General features: G+C 34.9%; 2 long non-coding RNA genes across 3 annotated transcripts in view; one reads left to right on the top strand and one right to left on the bottom strand.

Moving 5' to 3' along the window:
* The window catches only part of LOC125965356 (uncharacterized), a 172,241-nt gene that overhangs the window by 28,287 nt on the left and 122,995 nt on the right, over positions 1-20,959 (bottom strand). For both annotated transcript variants that reach the window (XR_007479147.1, XR_007479146.1), the window contains exon 4: positions 66-173. This is a non-coding gene — a long non-coding RNA (uncharacterized LOC125965356). The remainder of the gene's footprint in view (positions 1-65; positions 174-20,959) is intronic.
* Positions 1-20,959, top strand: part of LOC125965357 (uncharacterized) — a 101,468-nt gene that overhangs the window by 51,892 nt on the left and 28,617 nt on the right. The gene's annotated exons all lie outside the window — the stretch shown is intronic.

Below are 20,959 nucleotides of genomic sequence, written 5' to 3'. Positions count from 1 at the left end.
TTGCATTTTTGCTATATGAAAGGATTTTGTACATTAAAAATTAAAATGTATTTGTCATTTCTCACTTGGGAACTTTCTGTTTAAATGTTCTCTGTACCCCAAAGCAACGTCTGTCTTCCAGTGCCAGCAGCATCTCCATCCAGAGTCACAGCATTTGGATGCCATCACAGTTCCTGTTGAGGATACAGGACAGAAGATGTAGAGAGGTTCATTGGTCTCAGATTACCAGATTTAGCAAATAAAATGATCAGTTTCTCAGTTAAGTTTAAATTTCAGATAAATAACACATTATTATATGAGTATGTCCCAAATATTTCAAGGAATATCATTGTTCATACGGAATTCAAACTTAAGTGTGTGTCCTGTCTTTTACGTGGCAATCCTACATTAACCATGAAAGGCGATGTTTAGGGTCATGGGTTAAGAACTACCTGTTGAGCACAAAACCCTATTGACAGATTCACCAGTGTATTTTTTTTTTTTTTAACAAGTGTATTTTTTGTTGGTTTGCAATGAGCCAGGTCCTCAAAGTTGGCAAATTACAGGGCCCATAGCAGGGCACTTCTGCTCTGGTCAAATGCTGGTGCTTTGCCTGAGTCCTTTCTATTTTTCTACTCTGCCATTTTCAAACTTTTGGCTAGCTCCCTTTTTCATTCTATAACACACCATTGTCTAGACACAGAAAAGGACCATTTTCCCCCACATGCTTATGTAAAAGCAAAGAAGCCTCTTGAAAAATCCCTCTTGTTCTTCACGGGCCCAAAACCTGAATGCCTTCCCGTGCCAATACCAGTCATTGGCGAGAAACGTGAACATCACTGCTAGTGTAGAACAGTGATGACCCCAGTTCTGTAGGGAAAGAGTGAACAAGTGAAAACTGGACGTACAGGTTGCTACACAATCCTATGTCAGCCAATTCTTCTACTTTCCAAGGTAACAATTTCCTCTCTGTCTTTCTCTCCATTCATTCCTTCAACATACAATTGTGAGGATTTCCATGTGCCAGGCCTTCTTGGTGCTGCAGATATTCCAGCTTATAAACTCTACCAAACTTTCATAGCCCTTTCTTCCCTTTCCTGAATCAGCTGATGACTCCATTTAATAACTAAATAAGAAGATAGACATAATCAAATGGAAAGGATTCACTTTCTCAGAACAAAATCTACCTGTGTAGATTTTGCCTAGATTCTGCTGCCTGTCTTCTGTAATAGTAGAGGAAACACCGCTTTTTTTAAAGAACAACGCTCCCCAACATATGCTCCAGGTACACATCATCCATCTCTCCCTCTCTACCAGTTCGTTCCATCAGCACATAAGCATGTTATATCATACCTCCATCTTGAAAACATATTCTCCCTTAACAGATGCATAATTTTTCAGCAACCACTCAATTTCTGTATTCCCCTTCTAAGCAAAACTCCTCAACAATATTGTATATACATTCTTCCAGTGCTTCGTGTCACATTCCCTCTTTTACCTATTTCAGTATGGCTTGTGAAACTCTCTGTTCCATTGAAACGTCACCTGTCAACATGATTCACAGCCTTCCTTTGGACCATTCCAGGGGACATTTTCCTGTCTTCACCTTAGGCCACCTCTCGTGTGCTACACTTGACCACTGAATTCTTCCAAAAATACCCACTCCCTTCGTTTCCATGAGGTCTCACTCTTATTGTTTTTTCCTGTTTTTATTTTTCATTCTTTCTCAGTCTGTATGTGTTATCTCCTTCTCAGAGGGATCCTTTAGGATTTGCTGCTGGCCTCTCTTTTCTTCCCTGCTATACCCTCTCCTATGGTGATCTTACAAATTTACATGGCTTTAAATACCATATATAGGACGATAATTCCCAAATATATATCTCATTGAACTATAGCCTTTATACATCTCATTGATTACCTGATTTTTCCATTGAAATGTCTCAGAAGCATGACAGATTTAACAAAACAGTCTCTTGATTCTCTTTCCTCTTTTCCTAAAAGGTTAATCAGTCAGTTAATAATCCTGTTTCTCTGCTAATCTTTTTCATCTCAGTGAATTCCTAGGCAGGCCACCCAGTTATTTTAATCTGAATTCCTGCTCATTACCACCCATATTCACACAAACACATATATGTAACTTGTCAGTGGCAAATTATGCTACCTTAGGTTAAAAATACACCATAAATATTTCTCTTAACTCCACTCGCACCAGCTTAGTCATGCTCATTTTCCATTTAGAATACGGCTCTGGCCTCCTAAGAGATTTCTCTTTTCCCTCTTTTCCCCTTAAATTCATTTTACATAGGATAATCAAATTGATCTTTAATAATGTGGTCATGTAATATACCTCTGCTACCTAAAGTTCTCCAGTGGCATCCATTTTTACTTAGAATAATGTCCAAACTTTTTCCCATCCCTTCAACCTTACCTTATGCTTCTTCCCTTTGTTTAGTACATTCCTACATACAGGCTTTCTGACAGTTGATAAAACACATCAAGTCCTTGCTTTACAGGTTTTGAAGAAGTATTGACTTTGAGTTTTATGTAGGGAGCTTAGAGTTTGGCATATAAAACTAAACTATCCATGCATTCAATAAATTTTTAATTCATGTACCCTTATCTTGGTGCAGTGAAACAGCATAGAATTTCTGAATCCGCCAAGTTTGTAACTTTGGAAGTGCAACTCGCTTTTCACATTAGAATCATGCTCTTAAGTATCAACTCAGGCTCAGATTGACCTCAATTTCTGCAACCAAACGTGACCTGAAACACAAGGATTTAACCGCCTCCCATTCGTGGGCTCTGCCCCATCATTGCTGCTCATTCAAACATGATGCTGTTTCATTTCTGACTCTTCGCTTAAAATTCTACTTTGGCAGTTTTACTTAGGCATATCACAGGCACTGAAATATTTATTTTTTAAGTGATAACAGTTTTTACCCTTAATGAGCTCTCATTTTCAAATTCTTCATCCCGGTCCCTCAGCTCTGTGCCTTTTATTCCAAGCTCCCATCCGTATCTGTCCACCCCATTCAAATACCCAATCTTATCACTGTTCTTCAGCTTTGAATGCTGTTTCACTCTGCCTTTTCTGGAATCTGACCGATAAGTAGATATTTCCCATGTGTGTGGTTCTATGTTGCTTTTATATTCTATGTTGTTGTCATTCCCTGTCCCAGAAACAAGGGCATTACCCCTAAAAGAGACTTTGTGATTTTTGACTCAGCTCGGAAACAGCAAACAATAACATGATAAATTGCCTGATTCAGTTTGTTGGTGTTATGCCCTTTATTCCTTCACCTTTGCCTTTGAACTCCTTCTCTTCTTAGCATTCTAGTATTTTCCAGAGTAGTAGACAGAAGATGCCATTCTTCATAACTCCTTACCTAGTCCAAAAGTGCAGCAGAGTAGTGATTAATGGTCGAATGGTTATGCCAGTTTCAATTTTTTATACAAAATGTTGAGTCGCAAGAAATTCAAGAGAAATTGAATAGGTTGGAAATTACACGTATGTAACAAATTAAAGGGTCTATATTTTCTAAGTTTCTCCTAAAGAAACTCTATCTGAGGCAGTAACTAGTGTCAATAATTTGCCAAGGCTTGGGTTCCATCTTTCAAAACACTATAAATCATCCAGTTTTCGGTGATGGAGCCAATATTTTAAAGTGGATGCATTTACCAGATCTACAAATTAAGACATGCTCTTGAAACTGTAAATTCAAATGAGGAGTGTACCCAATCGATGGGTATCTATTTGCCACTCTAAAGTCTCCTCTAGAAATCAACAAAACAAGGTGGTGTTTTAGAAAGAAAACAGGGGGATAGATTGGTTCTGATCTGGGATTCAACATGTTCATGTTTATGATGGTATTAGTCTCCCATGGCTGCACTAACAAAGTACCACAAACTTCATGGCTTAGAACAACACACGGTCTCTCACAGATCTGAGGTTCAAAGTCAGCTTCACTGGGTCAAAACCAAGGTGTCAGCAGGACTGCACTCCTCTGGTGACTGCAGGGGATAATCTGCTTCCTTACAGGAATCAGGACCTGGATATTTTGGGGTCTACCCAAAGATTTCTCAGCCTACCACAATGACCTTGTGCAACCTTTGAATCTCAGTTTCTTCTGTAAAATGAGGCTAATCAGGATATTTTTGAGAACTGAAGAAAGTGAAAAACATTAAACTTGTCATATCACAGGCAGTTACAGCTCGTAATTTACAGTTGTGATTAGCTTTACGGTTTCATGTAAAACCTCTTCTTGACACTTTCTGTCATGACAATTTTTCAAGAGAAAGTGTTGTTTAAAAAAAGAAGCAATTTTCCATGTTTGTATTTGACTGCATCTTATTGCTGTTTGAAGTATGCTATTACTTCTCTGACATTTTCCAGTTTGGTATTTGGAGTTATTAGAGGTTTTAGCATTTTAAAGAAAGGTAATCGAATCACTGATTGGCCAGACGTAATAACACAAAGGCCAGCATATCTCTTAATGTTCCAAAAATTCATTTTGAGTGGATTGATGAGAATTATCTGGACTTTGTCATTGGAATTGCAGGCATCCCTGTTCTCTCTTAAACTTATCGGCCACATCATCTCTTCCATTACAGGTAGAGTTAGACTTAGTGAAAATAGTACTGACAGTCTGAGTAGGTTAAAGGGGAATGCATCTCTTTTAAGCCAGTTTAAATTATATATCTCAAGGTCTCTGAAAGTTCTTAAGACAGCTAAAGCTCTTTCAGAATATTGGAATTGGCACAGGCTGTCAAATTGGTGCAAGCATTTGAGAGAGAAGTTGCTTCTTAGTAAGAGGGAGACACTGATTGAGACATATCAGCTTAATCTTATCAGAGACCTAGACCAGAGTTTGGAACAGTAAATTTATATCACACGTAGAGCTAAGGAACTTATCCTCTACTTTCGACCATAAACAGTATCAGCTATCTCACACTAGTGTTTATTTAAGTCATCTTATTATAATACCATATTGTAAAAGAGCCTGGCATATTGGAATTGGAAGATTTTTTTTTTCATAAAACAAATTTTCATATAAACAGTGTTGATGCTTGAGTAGAAGTCTAGACTGTATCCTTACATTGCCAAATCTCTGGGCATGATACGTATTTGTTGTGAAATATACCCCGAGATATTTAATTTCCAGATTTTACATGGTTGGCTTACTTTTCATTATTCGAGTCCTGATTCAGATATCACGTGCTAAGAAAATTACTTCACGAACACCTATTCTAAATTAGTATTTCCTACTCAGTAACTCTCTGTAACATCACCCTATTTTACTTTCTGCATAACATTTGTCTCTCTCTGAAATTACCTGTTCATTATTGTCTGTCTTCCCATAGCATGTAAGTTCCATCGAAAACAGAGACCTCTATACTTTAAGTGCCTAGTAGAGAAACCAGGTCCTCTAGGCGCTCGAGTTGTCGAGTAAATGAAAGACCCAAAACAATCTGATGGAGGTAAAAATTGTTTTTGGATCTTGGCATTTCATGATTACACACTGTCTGATGTATTTGTATCTCTAGGATTTGCAAACTCTAATGACTTTCAATACTCAAGAGAGTCACTAGAGCCTGGCAGATTCAGAGAGCATTGGAGATCATTGTTCTCAAAGACCCTGGAAAGCAATTCAAGTACTGATTCCAAAGGAGAGTCATAGGGTCTGTGTTATCTAGAAACATGACCTAACTAACAAGAGCCCTTCCTAGAGAAATGTTTTTAATTTTTGTGTTGACACAAGATGGAAGGGAAAGACTGTTTTTTCCTTTCACAGTCTTCTCTGATAGAAAGGGCAGCAGTTGACTCAGACATATGCTGGAGGATAATTGACCTGCAAGAGATTTTCATACATTAGCTGAGATGCTTTGTTGTACCTCCTTCTAAAGAATACTGTGAGAAGTTCCTAATTGTTTATTTCTAGAATTTAAACCAGTGGCAAGATTACATTTGGTGTCCCTTCCTAAATGATTATTTCATTCCCTGCAGCACCAGACCATCATGTGAAGTGGAGGCTTCACCTAAAAGAGGAGGCCTGTTAGAAATCAAGATTTCTGTTACTGAACCAAATTTGTGTCCGCTTGCCTGTGTGCAGTAAAGCCAGTCTGCTGACACCAGGTTTTGGTTGAAGGACAGGTTCATTGCAGGAGCCACACAAGGACTCCTGGGAAGCTAAGGCATAAAAAACCCAAACTCCCTGATGGGTTTCAGGGAAGAATTTTTAAAGGCCAGGTGAGGAAGGAGAGTTGCAGGATATGTGATCAACTAGTGCACAATTTGCTGATTGGTTGAGGTGAGGTAACAGGGGGCTGTCACAGGGATTAACATGACCAATCCTCAGGGTCCAGCCAGTCTGGGGCCTGTGAGCTCATGGTTATCAAGTAGTTAACTTCTTCCATTTGGTGGGGGTTTTAGCATCTGTAAAGCAACTCAGGAAATGGGCATCAGATACTGTTATCTAGGTAATTCAGGAAGGAACTAAAGATTCTGTCACTGCCATATGGCTGATTTACTGTTTAAATCGTTAACAGTTGTCCTGGCCCAAATGTTACTTTTGCAACTACCTTTTAATCATGAATTCTTGATCCAGGCTTCTGTGACTCAGGGGAGGCCTGAGAGACTATGGCTTTTCTACAAAAAAGAGGCAGGTGGAGGACAGGGGGATGGGATCGATCCCAGGAAGGCCCCATAGTGTCCTGCTAGGTTGCATTTCCACTCACAAATTTATACATATATGGATTGAGTGTTTCTAGAAACAACAAAAGTCTATTCTACTAGTTGTACTCATCCATATTTAGGATTGAATTTATCGTACTGTGAATTTGACCTGTTGTTCCAGTGATTTACTAGAGAAATAGGTAGAGAAAGCTACCAAATTGGTGCAAAATTGTGAAATGCATTTTTGCCTCTGGTATCCAACAATCACACTTTTCCTGGTAAAAGAGAACTACCTGTCTTCCACTCTCAGTGCATATACTTTTGTAGAGGATAAGTTCACTCAGCTCCAGAAGCAGGCCTTGACTTATATAAAATATTCACATTTCACTCCCTACCCTCCAGTTAGTACATAGATGAAAAGAGAAATTACATCATTTAGATCCTGAATCAAGGTTCATTTGAAACCAGTCCCATCCCTGGATTTTCCAGTTATGTCAGTCAGTAAACACCTTCTTAGCTTAAGCCATTGGGTGGGTAGGTTCATTTTTACATGCAGCTTAACCATTACCAATTAATAGTCCATGTGTGTTACAGGTAATACGACTAACTCTCCCAGGAAGATTATGTTTAGGACCAAAGGCAAGGCAATATACAAGTTTAAAATAGATATATTGGGATTGACATGTACACACTGCTATATTTAAAATTAAATGCCTTTCCATGAAAGTAATTAATTAATAAAATAAATATATCTCAGGAGCTTAGAAGATTCCCAGTTAAGTAAAAGCTAAGTACAAATTTCCTTGTCTATGTCTGAGATTAAACACAGGGTCCCTCACTCCCACAAAAAGTTACAGGTACTTAAAATATTTAAATATGAGAAAAACAAATGTATATACATTAGATAGATGGATAGATAGATATGACAGAAGGAAAGGGAAAATAGTGAAAGGAATTAGTTAGTTTAAAAAAAACCTCACTAAAAATAAGACAAAGCAGTTACAGAAACATACATGGCTAATAACAAAGATCAGATACCTTGTACATGTAAAGCCACAGATTTGTGTTTTATGAAAGTTTTTAAAAGTCAAGTGATCATTTGAAGAGATATTTAGAAAGCCATGGGATAAGAACCCTCCGCCTTGACTTGCTAGGTGAGGCCAACATATTTTGAGCCCCGGAAGGCCAATCAATGAATGAAGGGAAGACCTGCTGCTCCTTGATTACAGCCAGACCCAAATAACAAATGGCCTACGCCTCCTGGTACAGTCACATCTGTCTTCCCCTCAATACTGCAAGCTCCTCGCTGCAGAGTCTAATCACAGTCATCTTCATAGCCTCAGTACCTCACTCAGTTGACACCGGGTGGTCACAGAAGATAGAGAATAAAATATACTAGCCTGAATTAATGAGTACATGAATGAATGAATGGATTGTTTACTTCCTACCAAATTCAAAAGATTGTCAATTTGACCTGACTTGTATCTTGAGAATTTCAGGTCACCAAAATCATAAATGCCCTTCAGATAGATTTTTGCAAAATTCAGAATAAACTGCAGAGTTGCATGTTCCATTTCTTTGTAAAAATACACTGTCATCTGGAGCACGCTCATTTCTGATAATTCTGCTGTTTGCACATCATCTCAGAAAAAAGAGTGGAACTGCCTATTAAAATAGCTGTATAATCTGCATCTGACATTCCTGAAATATGCTAAATAAATAATGGAAAAAAACCCTGCAGGAACAAAAAATCACCTAACCAAGGTAGCAGCCAAGTATCTTCAAAAATATTTAAATATTTATACTATTCATTATCTTCTCATGCAACTTACTGCTGTTCTTTTTTTTCCTTTCCATTTGGAAAATTTATGAACTGTGTATTTTCTAAAAGATAAAATGTATATTTAGAAGCAAGTTTTTTACTAAGAAGCTAGCCCTTTTACAGCTCTCCTTTGGGAAAGAAAGAAACTGAAAGAGAGTATTACTGAAATATATTAAAATGTTATCCCATGATTGTGAATGGTTTTAAGACACAAGAAGAAAGTTTTTTGGAATTTTGAAGGCAAGAATAAATTGAGCACAGCCGAATTCAGAGTGCCCTTTGAACTCCAAGCTTTTTATTCTTACGATATAGCCAAGGTAGCATGTAAAGGTTTCAAAAGAGTAATTTTCCTTAAAATGAAAAAGCAAAATCTTTTCTACCTGCCTATAAACAACTCAAGACTCCGCTCTAGTGTAGCCCTAATTCACTTAGATTCTTCCAACAATTCTCTCAGCCTCGACTTTTAAAAGAGTTAAAAGTTAAGTTTAAAAGAGTTAAAAGTTAAGATTAATAGAGCAATATTTCACAAATCTTAATTTTAGTAAAAAGTGTTTATTTGCATGGCTCCTTAGGAAGAGCTTTCTTATACTTTACCTAATTTGAATTTCTAAATAGCCTCTGTGAGAGTCACAAGAATAGTCGCCTTTGACCCCTTACAGGCGTCTGACTCCTTCACTCTTTTATCGTTTGCAAGTATAAGATTCCATGAACCTTTCAGAGAAGACTCTACAACACAGACTACCCTCCATATGTGACTACGCAAATCATGAGGAATACCAACTCTTACGGTATCCACTGTGAAGAGAACATGGCATTATTCAAAGCATTCCATAATAAAATATATCTACAGGAACAGTGGTATTGTTCAAACAAAACATAAATACCTTATCAGGTATTTCTCCTAAGAGTATTAAAATTTTATTTTATTTTAATACTGCAAGTGATTTAAAAGCCACACTCTTTAAGGAGTCTCTTTCTGCCGTAGTTTAGGATAGACACACATGCACACACACACAGGAAGAATTGACTTCAACCTGACTGGTTGAGAAAACAAAGTAACTATAGGTACTCATGCACTCACATACTCAACAACTAGTCCTAACTCTTGTACTTAGTGTAAAAAAATCATCAAGGTTTTATATTAATTCAAGTTTTTTTTAAAGCATACAAAACCTTGCTTAGACCAAAATAAAATGTGCCTCAGTATTTTTTTTAATTAAGCTAATTGTATTTACTTTTGTTTTTTTTAAGTACAATAAACTGCATCTGTTTTAAGTGTACAAACCATTGTGTTTGGACAGATAAATAAGTATGTGGAAACAAAGTCACAGTCAAGATACGGAATATTTCTGTCATCCTCAACAGTGTTTCCTCATCATTCAGCAGTCCGTCCCCTCCCTAGGCTCCCAAATCCAGACAACCACTGGTCTGCTTTCCATCAGTATAGATTAGGTTGTATTTTCTAGACTTTTATATAAATGGAATTATACAATAAGTAGATTTTATATTTCACTTTCTTAAAAATAGTGATTTTGAGATTTATCTTTGCTGCTACATGTATTAGTAGTTTGTTACTTTTTAATTGCTAAGTCGTATTTTGTTGAATGAATGTACCATAAATTTTAGTTCATTTTCCTGTTGATAAAAATTTAGATTATTTTTAGTTTGGGGTTACTGTCAATACAGCTGCTATATACCTTCACAAACAAATATTTTTGTGCATGTATATTTTTATTTCTCCTAAGTAAATATTGTGGAATTGCTGGGGCATATGGTTGGTGCATGTTTATTAACTTTAGAAGAAGCTACCAAAACTGTCAGTGTTCAGTAAATCTTAAAATCAAATTTTGTAGGTCCTCTAACTCTTAATAACTTTTTTGATTTTTATAGGTTTTCAAAAAATAACAATTAACTTTCTTAGAAGCATACTAGGATATTTTTTGGTATTCCATTGAATCTATAGATCAATTTGGTGAGAATTGATCACTTAAAATAGTTAATTCTTCCAACCCATGAACATGGTGTTTTCAACATTATCTAGTCTTCTTCAATATTCCTCAGAAATACCTAGCTTTATTATAAAGATTTTGCATTTTTTATTAAATTAACTCCCAAAATCTTATGTTTCATGCTATTATGAAAGAAAATTTTGTTATATGCTTGTTATATGTTGCCAGATTCAATTTGCTAATTTTTTTTTTAGTATTTGAGGGTCTATGTTCATAAGCAATCTTGACCCAATCTTACTTTTTTGTAATATCTTTACAGGTTTGGTATCAGGGTAATTCTGGCTTCATTTGAAAGAGTTTATGAGTAATTGATATCATTCCTTCTTCAAATGGTTCATAGACTTAATCAGCAAAACTATCTGGTCCTGGTACTTTTCTTCTGGGAAAATTTTTGAGTAAAATTTCAAAATTTTAAACAGACATAAAGCTATTTATATTTTTCATTTATTTGTGTCAATTTTGTTAAGTTGTAGATTTTCCATTAAGTTGTCCCTTTCATCACTGTTATTCTATTTGGACATAAAATTGTGCATAACATCATATTATTTTATGGTTATGGAATCTATAGTGAAAACCTTCTTTAATTCCTCATGAGTAATTTGTACATTTTTTCTTTTTGTGTTCACTCTTCCTAGAGTTTTATCAGATTCATTGATCTTTTTAATAACCATGCTTATGACTTTATTTTCTATCTTGTCTTTGTGCCATTTAACCAGTTCCTGCTCTTATCATCATTATTTACTTCTTTTTACGTGAAAAAATACTTTTTACTTTTTGCTCTTTTTCTAGCTCCTTTAGATGGAAACTTCAGCAATGATTTAATTTCTTTACCATTGTCTCATATATTCATTTAAAATTTCATATTTCTCTAGGCATTGCTTTTAACTCCCATAAATATCGATGTATTATGTATTCCTCATCGTTCATTTTGAAATATTTTCCACTTTCTCTTGTGATTTCTTCTTTGACCCATGAGTTGTTTAAATTTTTCTTATTTAATTTTGAAATACTTATGGTTTTCCTGGGTATCTTAGGGTTTTTTAATCTATAATTTGATTCTGTTATAGGCATACATACAGTATATTCTGTTTGATTCAAGTTTGTTTTTAATTCCTTTATGCTTGTTTTTTTGGCCAAGCATGTTGACAAATGGTCTGTGTGCACTTGAAAATAACACAGTTGTAGGATATAGATATTTAAAAAAACAATTAGATCACTGTAGCTGATAGTACAAGTATAGGTGATTGGAAAAAATACTAACTTACTGTTTTACATCAGTTGATGGGAGAACTGTTTTAAATATATCCTACTATAGTTGTGTTTCCCTTTCCTAATACCAGTTTTTCCTTCATATATCTTGAGGTTCTATTATTATTCATATGCACAGTATGGATTGTCATGTGTTCCTTATGAACTGACTCTTTTGTCATTATACAGTGTACAATTTTATTTCAAAAAATACTCTTTGATATTATAAATGAACTGTACTTCAATTAAAAATTTAAGTTAAAAAGAATAAAACGAGTCATAGACTCAACAACAACAACATACTCTTAAATACTTCATCTAATATTAATAGAACATTCTAGACTTTTCAAACTACTGCTTGTACTATTGATCCTCTGTATCTCTGGGTTCCACATCCTGGGATATGGAGGGCCAGCTGTGTTATGCCATTTTACATAAGGGGCTTAAGCATCCTCAGATTTTGGTATCTGTGAGGGTCCTGGACCATCCCCCTGAGAATGCTGAGGGATGACTGTATGTTATTTATTTTTCATCCATTTACTTTGAACCCGCCAGTGTCTTTATAGTGTTTTTTTTCACCGTACCATGTAACTGGGCCCTGCTTTCTTCATTCTTACATTCTCTGCCTTCTTTGTGGAGTGTTTAGTCAATTAAAATGTTCTTTAAATTGAGGTATAATTGATATGCAATGTAAGTGCCAGGTGTACAACATAGTAATTCACAAATTTTAAAGGTTACATTCCATTTGTAGTTATTAAAATATTGGCTGTATTCCTTGTGTTGTACTATATATCCTTATTTATTTATTTTATACATAATAGTTTGTACTTCTAAATCCCTTACCCCTATCCTGCCCCTTACCCTACTGGCAACCACTAGTTTGTTCTCTGTGTTTGTAAGGCTTTTCTTTTTGTTATATTAAATAGCATTATTTTTTAGATTCCACATATATGTGATATATTACAGGATTTGTCTCTGATGAATTTCACTTAGCATAATATCATTCAAGTGCATCCATGTTGTTAAAAATGGCAAGATTTCATTCTTGTTTATGGCTGAGTAGTATTCCATTGTGTATATATCCCACATCTTCTTTATCCATTCATCTGTCAGTGGACACTCAGGTTACTTCCATGCCTTGGTAATTGTAAATAATACTGCTGTGAACATTGGGGTGCATGTATCTTTTTGAATTAGTGTTTTTGTTTTTTTCAGATATATAACCAGGAGTGCAATCACTGTGTCACATAATAGTTCTAATTTTAGGTTTTTGAGAAACCAGCATACTGTTTTTCACAGTGGCTGCACCAATTTACGTTCTCACCAACAATATAGGTGAGTTTGCTTTTCTCCACATCCTCGCCAACATTTGTTATCCGTGGTGTTTTTGATGATGGCCATTCTGACAGGTGTGAGGTGATATCCCATTGTGCTTTTGATTTGCATTTCTCTGATGATTAATGATGTTGAGCATCTTTTCATGTGCCTGTTAGCCATGTGTATGTCTTCTTTGGAAAAATATATATTCAGGTCATCTGCCCATTTTTTAATCAGGTTGTTTGTTTTCTGATGTTGAGTTGTATGAGCTGTTTATATATGTTGGATATTATCCCCTTTTTTGCCATATTATTTGCAAATATTTTCTCCCATTCAGTAAGTTGTCTTTTCATTTTGTCAGTGGTTTCCTTTGCTGTGCAAAAGCTTTTAAGATTAATTAGGTCTAATTTGTTTATTTTTACTTTTATTTCCTTTGCTTTAGAAACAGATGGAAAAAATATTGCTATGATTTATGTCAGAGTGTTCCACCCATGTTTTAATCTAGGACTTTTTGGTTTCCAGTCTTTAGGTCTTTAATTCATTTGGAATTTAATTTTGTATATGATGTTAGAGAGTGTTGTTTACATGCACCTCTCCAGTTTTCTCAGCACCACTTACTGAAGAGACTGTCTTTTCTCTTGTATTTTCTTGCCTCCTTTGTCATAGATTAATTGACCATAAGTGCATGGGGTTTATTTCTGGGCTCCCTATCCTGTTCATTGATGTATGTGTCTGTTTTTGTGCCAGTACCATACTGTTTGGAGTACTATAGCTTTGTAATACTTTCTGAAGTCAGGGAGCATGATTCCTTCAGCTCTGTTCTTTCTCAAGATTGTTTTGGCTATTCAAGGTCTTTTGTGTTTCCATACAAAGTTTAAAATTATTTATTCTAGTTCTGTGAAAAATACCATTGGTATTTTGATAGGGATTGCACTGAATCTGTAGATTCCCTTGGGTATATAGTCATTTTAACAATATTGATTCTTCCAGTTCAAGGACATGGTGTATCTTTCCATCTGTTTGAGTTGTCATCAGTTTCTTTTGTCAGCTTTTTATAGTTTTCCAAGCAACTCTTTTACCTCCTTAGATAGATTTATTCCTGAGCATTTTATTCTTTTTGATGCTATGGTAAGTGGGATTGTTTCCTTACTTTCTTTTTCTGATTGTTTGTTGCACGTGTATAAAAATGCAACAGATTTCTGCATATTAATTTTGTATCCAGCAGCTCTCATGAATTTCTTGATGAGTTCTTGTAGTTTTCTGGTGGCATCTTTAGGATTTTCTATGTACAGTATCACGTCATCTGTAAACAGTGACAGTTTTAGTTTTTCCTTTCCTGTTTGGATTCCTTTTATTTATTTTTCTTGCCTGAGTGCTGTGACTAGAACTTCCAAGACTATGTTGAATAAGTGGCGAGAGTGGGTATCCTTGTCTTGTTCCTAATCTTGAAGGAAATGCTTTCATCTTTTCACTGTTGAGTATGAATTTAGCTGTGGGCTTGTCATATGCAGCCTTTAATATGTTGAGGTATGTTTCCTCTATGCCCACTTTCTGGGGATTTCGGTGCAGACACTAATTTGAATACAATGCCATGGAAAACAATGAAGGCTCATTTAGTTTTCAAGAGAAAAGTAAAATATATGCATTTATTTATCATTATAATTATGTTTATCATGATGTGGGAACTTCAGTGGAATTGATTTCATTGGGACCGTCTATCATAACCATTTACGTTAAGCTATTTTAATTTTCATAATTTAGGAATTAGTAGAAGAAATGAATTCCCTTTTATCCTGGATTCTTTGTCTACCAGTTAAAAGTGAAATTAATGCTGTAATATGAGATTTACATTATTAAAACCAAATATATAGTTATATTCATTCAATATCAATATATAAAAATAAAACAACTTTGCCAAGGTTCGGTAAGGACTACAATTATTAGCACTCTTGCCTTCTGCAGCAGTGCTGAGTACTGGCTGGCTGCACATACTTCTCCATTGCTGAATGACTTCCCGCTGCCTTTAATATGAATGTTGTTCTGACAGCTTTAGTCAACCATAAAATGTTACCAGCAGAAAACAGACTAAAATATTCAGATGGTTTGCCTAAGTATTCAATATTGTCATAAATATTAAGCTTGGTTTTTACTCTTCCTCTACATCAACCCCAATTATACTTTTCAAATAAAATTGAGCTACACAATAAAAAGCTTGGTAGGATATGATTAATTAACATCCATTTCCTCCAACAATGGGATCTTCCTCTTAAGAAAGGGAAAGCATGTGAGAAATATTCCGGGTTGACAAATTAGGCCAGGGAATATCTCTCACTAAATAAAAGGGTATATAAATTTAGCACTCAGTATTCAAATGGAAAATATATACCTGTAGGTATATTGCCTACCCCAGTTGAAATACTTATACAAAAGCAATTGTAGTAAAATATCAGGCAAGAATTCCATTATGCTTCGTTTTCATGAGTCAGGCAGTTAAGTGTGCTTGACAAAGGTAGGTATATTTGTGTGGGCTCTATCTCCACATACCAGGTAGCTAACTGTCATGAGCAGCTTAAAGAAATCTGACACACCGAAACCACTATGCCCCAGTGAAGAGTTTTGGGATCCTTTCCTTTAGCAACTGAATATTGAGAGGCTTCATTCATCGGTAGCAGTGCACACCAGAGACACTGTCACACTCGCAGCTCTGCAGAGAATAGCATTCTGAAAGTCTGCTTTTCTGCTAATAGCTCTGATTGTCCTTGGTGTTGGGTATGCAAACAGACAAGCAGAGGCATACAGAGCCAGGAAGTGTTCAGAGTCAGACCCCACAGGCAGACCTGAATCAGAGGCAAGCATACTTAATGCTTCAGTGATCTGAGGGAGGACAACAGCCGTGCATCTATTTTCACCAAACTGGAGCTTATACAAACAAAGCTCCTTCAGATGAATGAGCTTCAGTAAACCTAAACCACTCCAATCATTTTTGTGTCATAGGCAATGAACACAATGCCTGGATCAATAAATGTTTTACTCTTATTGAGACTTCCCGTCACCATTAGTACCTTGTTTAATTTAGAAAATGTTCATAATATCTGAATTACTTTCAGATATATATAGAAAATGATCTTATAGCTCTATCTTTTATGTTGATTTGTTTGCTTAGTATAGAGCATTTCACTTTATTTGGGTAAAAGTAACTGCAAGGTTATGAAGAAAGAAATTCATAATAGTTGAACTGGAGCTTTCACTCTGTCAATGAAAGAAAGGCTGACCAAAAATGAGGGGCTGTCTTTCAGTGATAGAAATTTTGATGAAGAATGTTGACTAAATCAGGGGCTCTTTTTTTAACCCTCAACTTAGTTTATCATTAACAGCAGTCCAGTTTATAGGTTTATGTCTTACATTTCATCAGCTACATAAGTAGGAGATATATATATGAATACAAGTGAAAGACATTAAGAAATTCATTTTATTCCTTTGTTTTAAACTTCCCTCCAAATATATTTTAAACCAGAATTTCTAATAAGATGTACATCAGTTGTACTTCTCCCTCATTCCCAATCAGTTCTCTCAATTTTAAACTCTAATCTTGTAGAAAAAAGAAAATCACAAAAGATTAAAAGTCACCTAACATATCACCTCAAAACTATTTCCTATAAAAATGTTGATAGAGTAATTTATAGTATACATTTAATAAATCGGTGGATGTATAGAAAATAGTGCAATGCACATAAAATATGCATTGTAGATCTCAGATGTTGCTATCCTGTATTTTCTGTTTGGTAATCAATATTTTTCATTTAAAAATAGGTCCCAATTATTACCTCATGTCACTAAATAGCTTACAAAATCATCAATAGCCATTTGTTACACGGTATACCTAATTTCATATAACCAGTCAACTAATGGAAGTTACGTGGAACATTAAAGGGTTAAAAGAACACTTTCAGGGAAAAAAAAAAAGGAGCAAACCCTACCAGAGTGATGATAATTGTGATAAACAATACAGGAATTGAGAGTTGATCTAGATCCAGATTTTTGTTTCCTATTTTGGATCATGAGTTGCCAGAAATTTCCTATTTTGGTCAGGTTGCTTTGAATGACGTCTCTCAATGTTGACTGCAAATTTCTAAATAACACTCTCATCTATGTTTACAATATCTGCTTCCCTATTAACCTAAAATAATTTAAAGAAGAAGCAATTCGTTGCTATTTTGTACCACCAAGAAAAGGCACCATATTGTAGTATATAGAAAGTTTTACCTTAGCTCTCAAATTCATCATCTTTTGCTGAATAGAGACAGTATTAAAAGGAAGAATTGAACCCTACTTTATTGTATACCCTCAGCCACTTTATTAATGTAAGGCCAATAGTAAGTCTTATATTTTTTCACGATTTATAAAAAAAATAAATAGATGGTAAATGGTTAAAATAGTGTTCTCCATTTGATTTAAACTGCAATTTTTATTGGATTAACTTCTCCAGTAATAATTTTGGCTTATTTAATTTTATCTTTTCACTATAAATTAATTTTCTTAAAGGTTTTTTAAATATTTGGGTGTTAGATGTGCTCATACCTGCAATAATCATGTTTTTATCTTCACCTCTCATCAGTGGATCTCAAGATGCAGCAGCTATTTCTGACATTTGCCATCTCTACTACACCCACATTTAAGACCGGATTTATATGCACCCCAACACTTTTGGATCTTTATATTCTTTGGCTTTCAGGTCCCAGTATACAGTCATGAAAACTGGAAGAAAAATCATGGGAGAAGTGAAACTGGTCTCTAACCACTTAACCTTTCCTGGAGAAGTGAATCTATATGAGAACACTGATATAATAAGTTATCATGGTATTACTCCTGAGAGACTAACTTCTAATGGTGTTCTTTTGAAAGGAATGCAAAATAACTAAATTTAAATTTGAGTGCTAGCTAAAAATAAATTGAATGCCTTGTGTCTCAGCACTTAAAATGTCCCTCATGGGCTTTAAACCACTATCCACTATTATTGAGGGATGACTTCAAATTTAGAAGCCAGACACTTTTGTCATTAAAAAAACCTTTACTATAAAAATACTGCGAAGTTGCATCTAAACTGAAATATTATGGTGGGAATATAAAACCTGTTTTTTTGCCATCAAAGTTGTCTCTAGTCTCAATCTGAACTCTTTTCCTAAAACCAAAGACCACTCGCTTGATCATTATGGCTGATTTTCTTCATCCTACAATCCAGAGACAGTTTGATCAGTGCTACAATCTCTAACATCATAGACTCTTTCTTACACAAACTATTCCTTAATATCTTCTAAGCCTAGCTCTGGGTTAAATCTATCATCCATTCCTTGTACAGCACTCCTCTCTGCTCCTGTTCCTATTTTCCAAAGAAATTGTGGAGAAATACAAAACTCTAACTAAATCTGTGACTTTTTTTTCCTTCCAGCCATAGCAGATTAGTTTGATCTTTCCCCCAAATTTGAAAATCTGGACAATATGCAAAATAAAAAATGTATTTTTAATAGTATTGAAGTAGGAAAGACTTGAATGGTCATGATCCTACTGAGATGAAATGCCCTAAAATGTGAGTAATACATGCAATGCTGCATTTCCTCTGAAAAGGTCAGTGCTTTAACCATAGCACTACAGACATATTAAATCAAAGAATTCTTTATTATGGGGAGTGGTCCTGTGCATTACAAAAAGTTTTACAACATCGTTAGTCTCCACCCACTAGATGCAAGTAACACCGTGACAGTTGTGACAACCAAATATGTCTCTAGACACTGCCCGATGTCCCTGGATAGGGGAGACAACATTTCCCCCAGTTGAGAACCACTGCTGTAGAGCATTCAGTGAATCAAGAGAAGCATTTGTGAACCCTGGACAGAACATTGGGTAGTTTTTAAGGGCTGGGGCACAAACTTCGCTATTCAGGGCATTCAAAATGAGCTCTCAGGTTAAACTCCTAACAGCTACCACCTAGCAGTACAAGTGAGCCAGAAATAGTTAAGTCCTGATTTTGGCTCCAACTTTGAATCAGCACACTTCATGTTTGGATTAAAATTATCTACCTTGGCCCTAATTGCCTAGAAGAGGCAAAGTTAATCCTCTCTGAAAGAAAAGATCAGCCAGGTCCTCAAACTATGTGAACACGTTTTTATATGCATATTTGACATTCAGTTTCATTAAAGTCATAAAAAAGAAAATAATTGACCAAAATCAAGAGGAAAAACAAGTCAATTGAAATAAATTCATGGAATTTATAGACATTGACTTTTAACAGATAAAGTTAAAATAACAGGTATAAGAAATTAAATTACAAGATGGATAATTACAGGACAGAACTGATGATGTGAAATAATAGAATGGAATTTATACTCTAGATCTAAAATCTGAAATTAAGAATGTAGTATATGGATTTAAAAGCACATTAGACACTGTGTAAGAAAGTGTTATTGAACTGGAAGATAGGTCAAACAAATAGGAAACCAGGGCCCAGAGAGATAAAAAGATGAAAAATTCAGAAAAGAGTAAATGACATACAGTTATAACAAAACTTAATTCATGTGTGGTTGGAGGATGGTAAGCAGAGGAGAGATATTGCGACAGAAGCAAGATTTAAAGATCTCATGACTTAGAATTTTCTAAATTTGATGAAAACATCAACCCACACATTTAAATTTTTTTTAATTCTGATGAACATACGTAGGAAGAAAAATATACCTAGGTACATCATAGACCATTGCTGAAAACCAAAGACAAAAGGAAACTTTAAAAGTAATTAAGAAAAAGAGACATTTTAAAAAATGGAGTAATAAAACAGGCAACGAACTTTCCAACTTAAACTGGAGGCTAGAAGGTAATTGAGAGATATTTTCTGCCAACCTCGAACTCTCTATACAGTGAAAATATTCTTCAAAACTAAAGACCAAAAACTTCAAGCAATGAAAAAAATAAAGAATTTATCATCAGCGTAACTACACTAAAGATAATACTTAACGAAGGGTGTTCATTAAGCAAAAGAAAAGTGAACTTAGATAAAAGTACAAAAATTCAGGTAGAAACATAGAGCAAAAATGGCTAAATACAGATGCATATGATTACATACAGAACGATAATAATCAACTTTGTGGGGTTTAAAATGTATTGGAAATTAAAATACATGGCATACATACAACAGTGTGAAAATTCAACAGTCTTTTAAAAAGGTAGGAGGCAAGTAAATGTAGTGAGTGGTACAGCTTCTTTAGGAAATGTAGAAGTTTTCATTCATATTACATGCCATGTTTTATTCTATAGAGGTACCACTAAAAAATAGTAGCAGAATGTATTGCTAACAAGTTATTAGAGCAGGAGAATGGGAAAATAGTAGTTAATCAAACAGAAGGCAAGCAAAGAGAAAATGTAAATATACCATGAAAAGACAAATGTGAAATAGTAAGATGGTAGATTTACTGTTAAATATATCAATACTCACATTAAGTTTAAGCTGACCTTGTTATTAATTTATTAAAAAATATTTTTCTGGTGTCTGTTATGTAAAATATGCTACTGGATAATTGCCTACTGCAGATATGTATAAATTCTTCAGATAAGCTATGACATAGGCATTGCAATATACTTTTAATAATCCCCTAAAGAGATCTCATTATGCACACAGGTGTGTATTTCTCTCCGTTCCAAACTAAAATATTCTTGAAACGTTTACCAAAAATACTTTAAATAACATAAATGGCGGCAGTGTTTTATATAACCTGGCATAAAATGACACAATCCTTGCCTAAAATTATGTTTTACTTCCATCACTGCTTCTTTCCCAAAATGTTCTGAGAGCTTTATTCTCTCTCAAGTTCATTCATATGTCCTCCAGTTCTCAACTCTATTAACAAGATATATCCAGCATATTTT

This window comes from Orcinus orca, chromosome 9, assembly GCF_937001465.1.
Source record: "Orcinus orca chromosome 9, mOrcOrc1.1, whole genome shotgun sequence".
Taxonomy (NCBI): domain Eukaryota; kingdom Metazoa; phylum Chordata; class Mammalia; order Artiodactyla; family Delphinidae; genus Orcinus; species Orcinus orca.
Note: the sequence above shows the minus strand (reverse complement) of the source record. Positions and strands in the feature narration are given on the sequence as shown.